This window comes from Artemia franciscana, unplaced genomic scaffold (genome assembly GCF_032884065.1).
Source record: "Artemia franciscana unplaced genomic scaffold, ASM3288406v1 PGA_scaffold_37, whole genome shotgun sequence".
NCBI lineage: Eukaryota > Metazoa > Arthropoda > Branchiopoda > Anostraca > Artemiidae > Artemia > Artemia franciscana.
Window position 1 is genome coordinate 763,244 of NW_027062675.1, and position 17,047 is coordinate 780,290.

Sequence of the window (17,047 nt, forward strand, 5' to 3'; positions counted from 1 at the left end):
AAAAAATAGATACAAAGATGTAGTTGATGTTTCAACAAAATATTACCCACTAATTATCAAATGCTTTTTAGTTAAAAATAGATACTATTGAAAATTAAATCACTGCTTGGCCATAAGGTTATTGAACTTTTAACAAACCATTCCCCAACGAGTGTATTTTTAAAAGTCCCTTCTCTGGAATATTTATGCCATGTTTCCCTGACTTCAATGCATAGTTTTCTGGAGTTTCACGTATTATTTCAACAGAGAAAACTTGTATTTCTCGTTGTTTCATCTTCGAAAAATTGAGTCTCATCATTTTTGATGAGATAGCTTCAACCTAGTCAAAACACAACATATCCCAAAGTAAATTTATTACTCAAGATAGCAGGATTCATGTAATAATAAACATTGTAGTTAACAAAAACCATCATAACAAATTAAATCACTGCTTGACCATAAAAACTCCCTTGTTTGGAATATTATGCAAAATTCCCTGACTCCAAACCATAGATCTCTAGAGTTTCACTGATTATTTTAACAGCAAAAAAAAAATTAATTTTCCTGTGTTTAAATATTTTTGAAAAATTCAGTCTCATCATTGTTGGTCAGATAGCAATAATCTGGTCAAAAAACAGCATCCCAAAGTAAATTTATTACTCAAAATAGAAGGTGTCATGTAATAATTATAAATAGAGGTTTTTTTTAATATTCAAAATATTTAAAAAATTGCCAGTGGCAGGATTCGAACCAGCGACCTCCAGCATATATCATCATACGGATGCACATACCGCTGTGCTACACTGGCTTAGTAATAAAACTCAATTATAAAGTACTTGATGATATAGTTTCGCTTTGACGTCAGGCTTTTTAAAAATCTTAAACATTTGTTTTAAGGATAACTTTTTATTTCTGATCCTGAGGAAAGTAATAATTACCATTCCTTAAAAAATAGATACAAAGATGTAGTTGATGTTTCAACAAAATATTACCCACTAATTATCAAATGCTTTTTAGTTAAAAATAGATAATATTGAAAATTAAATCACTGCTTGGCCATAAGGCTATTGAACTTTTAACAAACCATTCCCCAACGAGTGTCTTTTTAAAAGTCTCTTCTCTGGAATATTTATGCCATGTTTCCCTGACTTCAATGCATAGTTTTCTGGAGTTTCACGTATTATTTTAACAGAGAAAACTTGTATTTCTCGTTGTTTCATCTTCGAAAAATTGAGTCTCATCATTTTTGATGAGATAGCTTCAACCTAGTCAAAACACAACATATCCCAAAGTAAATTTATTACTCAAGATAGCAGGATTCATGTAATAATAAACATTGTAGTTAACAAAAACCATCATAACAAATTAAATCACTGCTTGACCATAAAAACTCCCTTGTTTGGAATATTATGCAAAATTCCCTGACTCCAAACCATAGATCTCTAGAGTTTCACTGATTATTTTAACAGCAAAAAAAATTAATTTTCCTGTGTTTAAATATTTTTGAAAAATTCAGTCTCATCATTGTTGGTCAGATAGCAATAATCTGGTCAAAAAACAACATCCCAAAGTAAATTTATTACTCAAAATAGAAGGTGTCATGTAATAATTATAAATAGAGGTTTTTTTAATATTCAAAATATTTAAAAAATTGCCAGTGGCAGGATTCGAACCTGCGACCCCCCGCATATATCATCATACGGATGCACATACCGCTGTGCTACACTGGCTTAGTAATAAAACTCAATTATAAAATACTTGATGATATAGTTTCGCTTTGACGTCAGGCTTTTTAAAAATCTTAAACATTTGTTTTAAGGATAACTTTTTATTTCTGATCCTGAGGAAAGTAATAATTACCATTCCTTAAAAAATAGATACAAAGATGTAGTTGATGTTTCAACAAAATATTACCCACTAATTATCAAATGCTTTTTAGTTAAAAATAGATACTATTGAAAATTAAATCACTGCTTGGCCATAAGGTTATTGAACTTTTAACAAACCATTCCCCAACGAGTGTCTTTTTAAAAGTCCCTTCTCTGGAATATTTATGCCATGTTTCCCTGACTTCAATGCATAGTTTTCTGGAGTTTCACGTATTATTTCAACAGAGAAAACTTGTATTTCTCGTTGTTTCATCTTCGAAAAATTGAGTCTCATCATTTTTGATGAGATAGCTTCAACCTAGTCAAAATACAACATATCCCAAAGTAAATTTATTACTCAAGATAGCAGGATTCATGTAATAATAAACATTGTAGTTAACAAAAACCATCATAACAAATTAAATCACTGCTTGACCATAAAAACTCCCTTGTTTGGAATATTATGCAAAATTCCCTGACTCCAAACCATAGATCTCTAGAGTTTCACTGATTATTTTAACAGCAAAAAAAAATTAATTTTCCTGTGTTTAAATATTTTTGAAAAATTCAGTCTCATCATTGTTGGTCAGATAGCAATAATCTGGTCAAAAAACAGCATCCCAAAGTAAATTTATTACTCAAAATAGAAGGTGTCATGTAATAATTATAATAGAGGTTTTTTTTAATATTCAAAATATTTAAAAAATTGCCAGTGGCAGGATTCGAACCTACGACCTCCCGCATATATCATCATACGGATGCACATACCGCTGTGCTACACTGGCTTAGTAATAAAACTCAATTATAAAGTACTTGATGATATAGTTTCGCTTTGACGTCAGGCTTTTTAAAAATCTTAAACATTTGTTTTAAGGATAACTTTTTATTTCTGATCCTGAGGAAAGTAATAATTACCATTCCTTAAAAAATAGATACAAAGATATAGTTGATGTTTCAACAAAATATTACCCACTAATTATCAAATGCTTTTTAGTTAAAAATAGATACTATTGAAAATTAAATCACTGCTTGGCCATAAGGTTATTGAACCTTTAACAAACCATTCCCCAACGAGTGTCTTTTTAAAAGTCCCTTCTCTGGAATATTTATGCCATGTTTCCCTGACTTCAATGCATAGTTTTCTGGAGTTTCACGTATTATTTCAACAGAGAAAACTTGTATTTCTCGTTGTTTCATCTTCAAAAAATTGAGTCTCATCATTTTTGATGAGATAGCTTCAACCTAGTCAAAACACAACATATCCCAAAGTAAATTTATTACTCAAGATAGCAGGATTCATGTAATAATAAACATTGTAGTTAACAAAAACCATCATAACAAATTAAATCACTGCTTGACCATAAAAACTCCCTTGTTTGGAATATTATGCAAAATTCCCTGACTCCAAACCATAGATCTCTAGAGTTTCACTGATTATTTTAACAGCAAAAAAAAATTAATTTTCCTGTGTTTAAATATTTTTGAAAAATTCAGTCTCATCATTGTTGGTCAGATAGCAATAATCTGGTCAAAAAACAGCATCCCAAAGTAAATTTATTACTCAAAATAGAAGGTGTCATGTAATAATTATAAATAGAGGTTTTTTTAATATTCAAAATATTTAAAAAATTGCCAGTGGCAGGATTCGAACCTGCGACCTCCCGCATATATCATCATACGGATGCACATACCGCTGTGCTACACTGGCTTAGTAATAAAACTCAATTATAAAGTACTTGATGATATAGTTTCGCTTTGACGTCAGGCTTTTTAAAAATCTTAAACATTTGTTTTAAGGATAACTTTTTATTTCTGATCCTGAGGAAAGTAATAATTACCATTCCTTAAAAAATAGATACAAAGATGTAGTTGATGTTTCAACAAAATATTACCCACTAATTATCAAATGCTTTTTAGTTAAAAATAGATACTATTGAAAATTAAATCACTGCTTGGCCATAAGGCTATTGAACTTTTAACAAACTATTCCCCAACGAGTGTCTTTTTAAAAGTCCCTTCTCTGGAATATTTATGCCATGTTTCCCTGACTTCAATGCATAGTTTTCTGGAGTTTCACGTATTATTTCAACAGAGAAAACTTGTATTTCTCGTTGTTTCATCTTCGAAAAATTGAGTCTCATCATTTTTGATGAGATAGCTTCAACCTAGTCAAAACACAACATATCCCAAAGTAAATTTATTACTCAAGATAGCAGGATTCATGTAATAATAAACATTGTAGTTAACAAGAACCATCATAACAAATTAAATCACTGCTTGTCCATAAAAACTCCCTTGTTTGGAATATTATGCAAAATTCCCTGACTCCAAACCATAGATCTCTAGAGTTTCACTGATTATTTTAACAGCAAAAAAAAAATTAATTTTCCTGTGTTTAAATATTTTTGAAAAATTCAGTCTCATCATTGTTGGTCAGATAGCAATAATCTGGTCAAAAAACAGCATCCCAAAGTAAATTTATTACTCAAAATAGAAGGTGTCATGTAATAATTATAATAGAGGTTTTTTTTAATATTCGAAATATTTAAAAAATTGCCAGTGGCAGGATTCGAACCTGCGACCTCCCGCATATATCATCATACGGATGCACATACCGCTGTGCTACACTGGCTTAGTAATAAAACTCAATTATAAAGTACTTGATGATATAGTTTCGCTTTGACGTCAGGCTTTTTAAAAATCTTAAACATTTGTGTTAAGGATAACTTTTTATTTCTGATCCTGAGGAAAGTAATAATTACCATTCCTTAAAAAATAGATACAAAGATGTAGTTGATGTTTCAACAAAATATTACCCACTAATTATCAAATGCTTTTTAGTTAAAAATAGATACTATTGAAAATTAAATCACTGCTTGGCCATAAGGTTATTGAACTTTTAACAAACCATTCCCCAACGAGTGTCTTTTTAAAAGTCCCTTCTCTGGAATATTTATGCCATGTTTCCCTGACTTCAATGCATAGTTTTCTGGAGTTTCACGTATTATTTCAACAGAGAAAACTTGTATTTCTCGTTGTTTCATCTTCGAAAAAATGAGTCTCATCATTTTTGATGAGATAGCTTCAACCTAGTCAAAACACAACATATCCCAAAGTAAATTTATTACTCAAGATAGCAGGATTCATGTAATAATAAACATTGTAGTTAACAAAAACCATCATAACAAATTAAATCACTACTTGACCATAAAAACTCCCTTGTTTGGAATATTATGCAAAATTCCCTGACTCCAAACCATAGATCTCTAGAGTTTCACTGATTATTTTAACAGCAAAAAAAATTAATTTTCCTGTGTTTAAATATTTTTGAAAAATTCAGTCTCATCATTGTTGGTCAGATAGCAATAATCTGGTCAAAAAACAGCATCCCAAAGTAAATTTATTACTCAAAATAGAAGGTGTCATGTAATAATTATAAATAGAGGTTTTTTTAATATTCAAAATATTTAAAAAATTGCCAGTGGCAGGATTCGAACCTGCGACCTCCCGCATATATCATCATACGGATGCACATACCGCTATGCTACACTGGCTTAGTAATAAAACTCAATTATAAAGTACTTGATGATATAGTTTCGCTTTGACGTCAGGCTTTTTAAAAATCTTAAACATTTGTTTTAAGGATAACTTTTTATTTCTGATCCTGAGGAAAGTAATAATTACCATTCCTTAAAAAATAGATACAAAGATGTAGTTGATGTTTCAACAAAATATTACCCACTAATTATCAAATGCTTTTTAGTTAAAAATAGATACTATTGAAAATTAAATCACTGCTTGGCCATAAGGTTATTGAACTTTTAACAAACCATTCCCCAACGAGTGTCTTTTTAAAAGTCCCTTCTCTGGAATATTTATGCCATGTTTCCCTGACTTCAATGCATAGTTTTCTGGAGTTTCACGTATTATTTCAACAGAGAAAACTTGTATTTCTCGTTGTTTCATCTTCGAAAAATTGAGTCTCATCATTTTTGATGAGATAGCTTCAACCTAGTCAAAACACAACATATCCCAAAGTAAATTTATTACTCAAGATAGCAGGATTCATGTAATAATAAACATTGTAGTTAACAAAAACCATCATAACAAATTAAATCACTGCTTGACCATAAAAACTCCCTTGTTTGGAATATTATGCAAAATTCCCTGACTCCAAACCATAGATCTCTAGAGTTTCACTGATTATTTTAACAGCAAAAAAAAAATAAATTTTCCTGTGTTTAAATATTTTTGAAAAATTCAGTCTCATCATTGTTGGTCAGATAGCAATAATCTGGTCAAAAAACAGCATCCCAAAGTAAATTTATTACTCAAAATAGAAGGTGTCATGTAATAATTATAAATAGAGGTTTTTTTTAATATTCAAAATATTTAAAAAATTGCCAGTGGCAGGATTCGAACCTGCGACCTCCAGCATATATCATCATACGGATGCACATACCGCTGTGCTACACTGGCTTAGTAATAAAACTCAATTATAAAGTACTTGATGATATAGTTTCGCTTTGACGTCAGGCTTTTTAAAAATCTTAAACATTTGTTTTAAGGATAACTTTATATTTCTGATCCTGAGGAAAGTAATAATTACCATTCCTTAAAAAATAGATACAAAGATGTAGTTGATGTTTCAACAAAATATTACCCACTAATTATCAAATGCTTTTTAGTTAAAAATAGATACTATTGAAAATTAAATCACTGCTTGGCCATAAGGTTATTGAACTTTTAACAAACCATTCCCCAACGAGTGTCTTTTTAAAAGTCCCTTCTTTGGAATATTTATGCCATGTTTCCCTGACTTCAATGCATAGTTTTCTGGAGTTTCACGTATTATTTCAACAGAGAAAACTTGTATTTCTCGTTGTTTCATCTTCGAAAAATTGAGTCTCATCATTTTTGATGAGATAGCTTCAACCTAGTCAAAACACAACATGTCCCAAAGTAAATTTATTACTCAAGATAGCAGGATTCATGTAATAATAAACATTGTAGTTAACAAAAACCATCATAACAAATTAAATCACTGCTTGACCATAAAAACTCCCTTGTTTGGAATATTATGCAAAATTCCCTGACTCCAAACCATAGATCTCTAGAGTTTCACTGATTATTTTAACAGCAAAAAAAAAAATTAATTTTCCTGTGTTTAAATATTTTTGAAAAATTCAGTCTCATCATTGTTGGTCAGATAGCAATAATCTGGTCAAAAAACAGCATCCCAAAGTAAATTTATTACTCAAAATAGAAGGTGTCATGTAATAATTATAAATAGAGGTTTTTTTTAATATTCAAAATATTTAAAAAATTGCCAGTGGCAGGATTCGAACCTGCGACCTCCCGCATATATCATCATACGGATGCACATACCGCTGTGCTACACTGGCTTAGTAATAAAACTCAATTATAAAGTACTTGATGATATAGTTTCGCTTTGACGTCAGGCTTTTTAAAAATCTTAAACATTTGTTTTAAGGATAACTTTTTATTTCTGATCCTGAGGAAAGTAATAATTACCATTCCTTAAAAAATAGATACAAAGATGTAGTTGATGTTTCAACAAAATATTACCCACTAATTATCAAATGCTTTTTAGTTAAAAATAGATATTATTGAAAATTAAATGGCCATAAGGTTATTGAACTTTTAACAAACCATTCCCCAACGAGTGTCTTTTTAAAAGTCCCTTCTCTGGAATATTTATGCCATGTTTCCCTGACTTCAATGCATAGTTTTCTGGAGTTTCACGTATTATTTCAACAGAGAAAACTTGTATTTCTCGTTGTTTCATCTTCGAAAAATTGAGTCTCATCATTTTTGATGAGATAGCTTCAACTTAGTCAAAACACAACATATCCCAAAGTAAATTTATTACTCAAGATAGCAGGATTCATGTAATAATAAACATTGTAGTTAACAAAAACCATCATAACAAATTAAATCACTGCTTGACCATAAAAACTCCCTTGTTTGGAATATTATGCAAAATTCCCTGACTCCAAACCATAGATCTCTAGAGTTTCACTGATTATTTTAACAGCAAAAAAAAAAAATTAATTTTCCTGTGTTTAAATATTTTTGAAAAATTCAGTCTCATCATTGTTGGTCAGATAGCAATAATCTGGTCAAAAAACAGCATCCCAAAGTAAATTTATTACTCAAAATAGAAGGTGTCATGTAATAATTTTAAATAGAGGTTTTTTTTAATATTCAAAATATTTAAAAAATTGCCAGTGGCAGGATTCGAACCTGCGACCTCCCGCATATATCATCATACGGATGCACATACCGCTGTGCTACACTGGCTTAGTAATAAAACTCAATTATAAAGTACTTGATGATATAGTTTCGCTTTGACGTCAGGCTTTTTAAAAATCTTAAACATTTGTTTTAAGGATAATTTGTTTTAAGGAAATTTGTTTTAAGGTTTAAAATTAAATCACTGCTTGACCATAAAGTTAATGATGTTTCAACAAAATATTGCCCACTAATTATCTTTTTAAAACTCCATTCTCTGGAATATTATGCCATATTTTCCTGACTGCAAAGCATAGATTTCTGGAGTTTCACTGATTATTTCAAAAGAGAAAACAAATTATTCGTATCGAAAACATCTTTTATTCTTTATGTATTTCCGCCAATAACGGAGTTCTGAAAAATCGCAAAAAAACTGTTTAGTGGCTTACTTTAAATAAATTGCTACATCAAATGCTTTTTAGTTAAAAATAGATACTATTGAGAATTAAATCACTGCTTGGCCATAAGGTTATTGAACTTTTAACAAACCATTCCCCAACGAGTGTCTTTTTAAAAGTCCCTTCTCTGGAATATTTATGTCATGTTTCCCTGACTTCAATGCATAGTTTTCTGGAGTTTCACGTATTATTTCAACAGAGAAAACTTGTATTTCTCGTTGTTTCATCTTCGAAAAATTGAGTCTCATCATTTTTGATGAGATAGCTTCAACTTAGTCAAAGCACAACACATCCCAAAGTTAATTTATTACTCAAGATAGCAGGATTCATGTAATAATAAACATTGTAGTTAACAAAAACCATCATAACAAATTAAATCACTGCTTGACCATAAAATTAATGATCTTTCAACAAAATATTGCCCACTAATTATCTTTTAAAAACTCTCTTCTCTGGAATATTATGTCATATTTCCATGACTTCAAAGCATAGATCTCTGGAGGTTGACTGATTATTTCAACAGCGAAAAAAAATTTCCTCGTATCGAAAATATCTTTCATTCTTTATCTATCTCCGCAAATAACGGAGTAATAAAAATCGTAAAAAAAACTGTTTAGTGGCTTACTTTAGAAAAATTGCTACATCAAATACTTTTTAGTTAACAATAAATACTATTAAAAATTAAATCATTACTTGGTCATAAAGTTAATGATCTTTTAACAAACTATTGCCCAACGAGTTTCTTTTTAAAAGTCCCTTCCCTGGAATATTATGCCATGTTTCACTGACTTCAACGCATAGTTCTCGGGAGTTTCATTTATTATTTCAACAGAGAAAAATTGTATTTTTCTTTGTTTAATATTTGAAAAATTTAGTCTCATTATTGTTCATGATATAGCCGCAACCTAGTCGAAACACAACATATCCAAAAGTAAATTTATTACTCAAGATAGTAGGATTCATGTAATAATAAACATTGTAGTTAACAATTTAAATCATTAAATTAAATCACTGCTTGACAATAAAGTTAATGATCTTTCAAAAAAATGTTGCCCACTAATTATCTTTTTAAAACTCCCTTGCTTGGAATATTATGCAAAATTCCCTGACTCCAAACCATAGATCTCTAGAGTTTCACTGATTATTTTAACAGCAAAAAAAAATTAATTTTCCTGTGTTTAAATATTTTTGAAAAATTCAGTCTCATCATTGTTGATCAGATAGCAATAATCTGGTCAAAAAACAGCATCCCAAAGTAAATTTATTACTCAAAATAGAAGGTGTCATGTAATAATTATAAATAGAGGTTTGTTTTTAATATTCAAAATATTAAAAAAATTGCCAGTGGCAGGATTCGAACCTGTGACCTCCTAATATATCATCATACGGATGCACATACCGCTGTGCTACACTGGCTTAGTAGTAAAACTCAATTATAAAGTACTTGATGATATAGTTTCGCTTTGGCGTCAGGCTTTTTAAAAATCTTAAACATTTGTTTAAGAATCTTAAAATCTTAAATCTTAAATATTTAAAAAATTTTAAATATTTAAAATATTTAAAAATATTTCTTGATCGTTTGGATTAAACGTGCAATTTTGTGTATATAATAGGTCCTTGCGAATTTCCAATTTTGTTCATGTTGCAGTATCGAGTGATTGGCAAGCCAATGCACAAAAGGTCGTATTTGAATATCAACTGTCTGATCCTCATCCCATAGCCTCTTCAATCAGTTTGTCCTCTTTTGGTCATCAAATCACATTTCTTGGTCTTTAGCACCTTTTATCCATCATGACTTGTCAAATATTGATCAAGTACTTTAGCACCTTTTAACCATCATGACTTGTCAAAAATTGATCAAGTACTTTTTAGCTCGTCGGCATGTTCAATTCTTAATAAATTGTGTGTCCTTTTTCATCACCTTTAGAAGTCACTCCAGTTACCTCGAAAAGAGATTTGGATCTTTCTAGAAATGTGATAATGCTGAAATGTGTCATTCCCCAATGGAATTAGTTGCTGAGACCTTCCGGTGGAATTGCTTTGGTCTCCGCTAGTATTGTCTGATGGGTTTCCCACTTTTATTTAGTTCAAGGTTCTTTTTGCTTGTATTTTATACATTATAGGCCTCCTTCACGTTTGGTGTTTCGTTTGTTGTGTTTTAATTGCTTTTTCTGTGTTTTAATAATACTTGTAAATTTTAGTTTATTAATAAAATTTGTAGGTACAATAAAATTTTGTATCTTTTAGATTTCTTGCTAAAGAAGAAAACTTACATGTGAACCAGGTATGTGAACGATTTAATCATTTTAGAAGGTTGGGTGGGAATTCTCCCCCGCTTGCAATTGGTTATCACGTAGAAAGTATCCTCGAATAATGATATATGAGATGCTTTCATAGTCTACTTATCTAGCGCTCCATATCCTATAGGAACAATTACTTTTGGATCTTAATTTGGACGAAAAGCTTTTGATTATAAGGGTCCCCTGAAATAAAAAAAAATTGAAAGAATAGAAAAATCTCTCGTCAAAGCGAAACCTTTTTTCTTTTTTCAGTTTTCTTTTTCTTCTTTATTTTTCAGACGTCATATGTAAACCCTCAGCACAAAAATACATACAACTTATTTTTATTTATATAGAAAATAGTGTAACAGACATACAATTTATTTTTATATAGATAGATAATTCGTGGGCAATATTTTGTTGAAAAATCAACTACATCTATGTATTTATTTTTTAAGGAATGGTAATTATTACTTTCCTCAGGATCAGAAATAAAAAGTTATCCTTAAAACAAATGTTTAAGATTCTTAAAAAGCCTGATGTCAAAGCAAAACTATAAAATCAAGTACTTTATAACTGAGTTTTATTAATAAGGAATATTTCCCATTAATTATCTTTTTAAATTATTCTTTGGTTGAAGTCACCGCTAATTATTCTAATTATACCGCTAATAATTATTAATTATCCTTTGGTTGAAGTCACCGCTCATACTGTGATTACTTCTGTAGGCAGCACCAACCTTTTTATTTTTTTCAGTTTTCTTAAACTGAATAAAAAGTTATCCTTAAAACAAATGTTTAAGATTTTTAAAAGGCCTGACGTCAAAGCGAAACTATATCATCAAGTACTTTATAATTGAGTTTTACTACTAAGCCAGTGTAGCACAGCGGTATGTGCATCCGTATGATGATATATGCGGGAGGTCACAGGTTCGAATCCTGCCACTGGCAATTTTTTAAATATTTTGAATATTAAAAAAAACCTCTATTTATAATTATTACATGACACCTTCTATTTTGAGTAATAAATTTACTTTGGGATGCTGTTTTTTGACCAGATTATTGCTATCTGACCAACAATGATGAGACTGAATTTTTCAAAAATATTTAAACACAGGAAAATTAATTTTTTTTTGCTGTTAAAATAATCAGTGAAACTCTAGAGATCTATGGTTTGGAGTCAGAGAATTTTGCATAATATTCCAAACAAGGGAGTTTTAAAAAGATAATTAGTGGGCAATATTTTTTTGAAAGATCATTAACTTTATTGTCATGCAGTGATTTAATTTAATGATTTAAATTGTTCACTACAATGTTTATTATTACATGAATCCTACTATCTTGAGTAATAAATTTACTTTTGGATAAGTTGTGTTTCGACTAGGTTGCGGCTATATCATGAACAATAATGACACTAAATTTTTCAAATATTAAACAAAGAAAAATACAATTTTTCTCTGTTTAAATAATAAATGAAACTCCCAAGAACTATGCGTTGAAGTCAGTGAAACATGGCATAATATTCCAGGGAAGGGACTTTTAAAAAGAAACTCGTTGGGCAATAGTTTGTTAAAAGATCATTAACTTTATGGCCAAGCAATGATTTAATTTTTAATAGTATTTATTGTTAACTAAAAAGCATTTGATGTAGTAATTTTTCTAAAGTAAGCCACTAAACAGTTTTTTTACGATTTTTGTTACTCCGTTATTTGCGGAGATAGATAAAGAATGAAAGATATTTTCGATACGAGTAAATTTTTTTTCGCTGTTGAAATAATCAGTCAACCTCCAGAGATCTATGCTTTGAAGTCATGGAAATATGACATAATATTCCAGAGAAGAGAGTTTTTAAAAGATAATTAGTGGGCAATATTTTGTTGAAAGATCATTAATTTTATGGTCAAGCAGTGATTTAATTTGTTATGATGGTTTTTGTTAACTACAATGTTTATTATTACATGAATCCTGCTATCTTGAGTAATAAATTTACCCTTTGGGATATGTCGTGTGTTGACTAGGTTGCAGCTATCTCATCAACAATGACGATATATGAGTTAAAATGGCGATATACGCGAATATGGTGAATATGGCGCTATAAAATCGCCATATTTCAATATGGCGATATGGCGAATGACGATATACGATTACAAAATAATGGTTAACATGGTTATTTATTATAGCCACATAAATTAATTTTCGTGAAGATTTTTCCTCTCAAAGAAGTAATCCACTTGAAACAAGTGAATATTATTATAAATTAAATTTCAAGAAGAAAACTTTCAAGATAAATTTAAGTTTCACGAACAAAAATCAGCAAGCAACAAGTCCCACGAACAAATTCAGTTTCACAAGGAGAAAAATTAATGTACAGGTTTCAAGAAGAGAAAAATCAACAAGCAACAAGTTTCACGTAGAAAAACCTCAGAATGCAACATTTTCCATAAACAAAACCGTGTGGCAAAAAATTACTGTGAAACTTTCACTAAGAGAAAAATCAACGACTCATGAAAAAGAAATAAAACTACAACAAATTTCTCAGCGAAGTAATCCACTTGAAACAAGTGAATATTATTATAATTTCAATTTCAAGTAGAAAAATTTCAACATAAATTTAAGTTTCACGAACAAAAATCAGCAATTAATATGTCCCACGAACAAATTCACAAGGAGAAAAATTAATGTACAGGTTTCACGAAGAGAAAAATCAACATGCAATAAGTTTCACGAGTACAAATATCAAGATAAGTTAAGTTTTATGAACAAATATCCATAAACAACAAATTCCACGAACTAAACAGGCTCCACAAATAGAAAAATCAATTTACAAGTTTCACGATGAGAAAAATCAACATGCAACAAGTTTCAATAAAGAAGAAATGAGAACAAAACAAATTTTTAAAGATATAAATCAAGATACATTAAGGTTTTTGAAGAAAAAATCCAAATGCATCAAGTTTCACGAAAATTTAGCTTGCATCATGTTCCACGAAAAAGAATATCATGATAACTAAAGTTTCACGAGAGAATAAATCAACAAACGACAATTTTCACAAAGAAAATGTCAAGATAAATTAAGTTTCATGAACAAAAATCAGCACGCAAAATTTCCAAGAACAAAACCAGTTTCACGTGAAGAAAAATAAATGTACAAGTTTTACAAAGAGAAAAATGAGCATGTAGAAAGTTTGACGAAAAAAACATAACAAGTTTCTAGAAAGCACAAAGTAAGATACATTAAGTCTCTCGAAAAAAGAATCCACATAGAACAAGTTTCACGAGCAAAAACAGTACGCATCATGTTTCACGAACAAACACCAACACGCAACAAGTTCAAGAAGATAAACATCATGATAAATTAAGTTTCACAAAAGAATAAAACAACATAGAATAAGTTTAACGAGAAAAATATAAAGATAAATTAAGAAAATCAGCAAGCAACACATTTCACGGAAATTTAATCCACATGCAACAAGTTTCACGAACAAAAATCTGCCTATATAATGTTTCACGAAGAAAAAACTGCATACAACAAATTTCACGACGAAAACTATGTTGAAAAATTTAGACATTTATTATAGCCACAAAGATTATCCCAGAGCAAAGCGGTGGTTTTAGCCATTTTATGGTGCAAAAAAACAATTGTAGCTAAAAAAAGGCTAAAAAGCAATTGTTTTACAAGAAACATTTCTTTTTTACATTTTTCTCTTTTACAAAGAGAAAAATGAGCATGTAGAAAGTTTGACGAAAAAAACATAACAAGTTTCTAGAAAGCACAAAGTAAGATACATTAAGTCTCTCGAAAAAAGAATCCACATAGAACAAGTTTCACGAGCAAAAACAGTACGCATCATGTTTCACGAACAAACACCAACACGCAACAAGTTCAAGAAGATAAACATCATGATAAATTAAGTTTCACAAAAGAATAAAACAACATAGAATAAGTTTAACGAGAAAAATATAAAGATAAATTAAGAAAATTAGCAAGCAACACATTTCACGGAAATTTAATCCACATGCAACAAGTTTCACGAACAAAAATCTGCCTATATAATGTTTCACGAAGAAAAAACTGCATACAACAAATTTCACAACGAAAACTATGTTGAAAAATTTAGACATTTATTATAGCCACAAAGATTGTCCCAGAGCAAAGCGGTGGTTTTAGCCATTTTATGGTGCAAAAAAACAATTGTAGCTAAAAAAAAGCTAAAAAGCAATTGTTTGAAAATTCTGAGGTATTCAATTGTCTTAAAATTGTCAAAATAACATACACATACTGAGACACATAGTTGTATATAATAGAACTTCAGCTATAATGGAGAAGGGTCTGTGGTTCTTTGTGTAGGCTGGGAGTGAAGTGTGCCTTGAGCGTCGAAAACTGAGTATCTAAATCTTGGTGCGTCTTTTGATGAAATTAGCAAAATTTTCAAGCGTCGCAACGTACAACACTTGTTGAAAATATATTGAGATATTTCTTGATCGTTTGGATTAAACGTGCAATTTTGTATATATAATAGGTCCTTGCGAATTTCCAATTTTGTTCATGTTGCAGTATCGAGTGATTGGCAAGCCAATGCACAAAAGGTCGTATTTGAATATCAACTGTCTGATCCTCATCCCATAGCCTCTTCAATCACTTTGTCCTCTTTTGGTCATCAAATCACAATTCTTGGTCTTTAGCACCTTTTAACCATCATGACTTGTCAAAAACTGATCAAGTACTTTAGCACATTTTAACCATCATGACTTGTCAAAAATTGATCAAGTACTTTTTAGCTCGTCGGCATGTTCAATTCTTAATAAATTGTGTGTCCTTTTTCATCACCTTTAGAAGTCACTCCAGTTACCTCGAAAAGAGATTTGGATCTTTCTAGAAATGTGATAATGCTGAAATGTGTCATTCCCCAATGGAATTAGATGCTGAGACCTTCCGGTGGAATTGCTTTGGTCTCCGCTAGTATTGTCTGATGGGTTTCACACTTTTATTTAGTTCAAGGTTCTTATTTTGCTTGTATTTTATACATTATAGGCCTCCTTCACGTTTGGTGTTTCGTTTGTTGTGTTTTAATTGCTTTTTCTGTGTTTTAATAATACTTGTAAATTTTAGTTTATTAATAAAATTTGTAGGTAGAATAAAAGTTTGTATCTTTTAGATTTCTTGCTCAAGAGGAAAACTTACATGTGAACCGGTTATGTGAACGATTTAATCATTTTAGAAGGTTGGGTGGGAATTCTCCGCCACTTGCAATTGGTTATCACGTAGAAAGTATCCTCGAATAATGATATATGAGATGCTTTCATAATCTACTTATCTAGCGCTCCATGTCCTATAGGAACAATTACTTTTGGATATTAATTTGGACGAAAAGCTTTTGATTATAAGGGTCCCCTGAAATAAAAAAAAAATTGAAAGAATAGAAAAATCTCTCGTCAAAGCGAAACCTTTTTTCTTTTTTCAGTTTTCTTTTTCTTCTTTATTTTTCAGACGTCATATGTAAACCCTCAGCACAAAAATACATACGACTTATTTTTATTTATATAGAAAATAGTGTAACAGACATACAATTTATTTTTATATAGATAGATAATTAGTGGGCAATATTTTGTTGAAAAATCAACTACATCTATGTATTTATTTTTTAAGGAATGGTAATTATTACTTTCCTCAGGATCAGAAATAAAAAGTTATCCTTAAAACAAATGTTCAAGATTCTTAAAAAGCCTGACGTCAAAGCAAAACTATAAAATCAAGTACTTTATAACTGACTTTTATTAATAAGGAATATTTCCCATTAATTATCTTTTTAAATTATTCTTTGGTTGAAGTCACCGCTAATTATTCTAATTATACCGCTAACAATTATTAATTATCCTTTTGTTGAAGTCACCGCTCATACTGTGATTACTTCTGTAGGCAGCACCAGCCTTTTTACTTTTTTCAGTTTTCTTTTTATTCTTTATTTTTCAGACGCCATATGCAAACCCTCAACACAAAAATACATACAACTTATTTTTATATATATAGAAGATAGCGTAACAGACATACAATTTATTTTTAAATAGATAGATAATTAGTGGGTAATATTTAGTTGAAACATCAACTACATCTTTGTTTCTATTTTTTAAGGAATGGTAATTATTACTTTCCTCAGGATCAGAAATAAAAAGTTATCCTTAAAACAAATGTTTAAGATTTTTAAAAAGCC

General features: G+C 30.0%; 4 non-coding genes and 1 pseudogene across 4 annotated transcripts; 1 reads left to right on the forward strand and 4 right to left on the reverse strand.

Moving 5' to 3' along the window:
- LOC136041766 (uncharacterized) overlaps nucleotides 1–17,047 on the forward strand; it is a 92,385-nt pseudogene that overhangs the window by 34,137 nt on the left and 41,201 nt on the right.
- Nucleotides 3,478–3,555, reverse strand: Trnai-gau (transfer RNA isoleucine (anticodon GAU)). Its single transcript is given in 2 exon segments — nucleotides 3,478–3,513; nucleotides 3,519–3,555. It is a non-coding gene; the product is annotated as a tRNA-Ile (tRNA).
- On the reverse strand, nucleotides 4,402–4,479 carry Trnai-gau (transfer RNA isoleucine (anticodon GAU)). Its single transcript is given in 2 exon segments — nucleotides 4,402–4,437; nucleotides 4,443–4,479. It is a non-coding gene; the product is annotated as a tRNA-Ile (tRNA).
- Trnai-gau (transfer RNA isoleucine (anticodon GAU)) lies at nucleotides 7,175–7,252 on the reverse strand. The gene is given in 2 exon segments: nucleotides 7,175–7,210; nucleotides 7,216–7,252. It is a non-coding gene; the product is annotated as a tRNA-Ile (tRNA).
- Trnai-gau (transfer RNA isoleucine (anticodon GAU)) lies at nucleotides 8,094–8,171 on the reverse strand. The gene is given in 2 exon segments: nucleotides 8,094–8,129; nucleotides 8,135–8,171. It is a non-coding gene; the product is annotated as a tRNA-Ile (tRNA).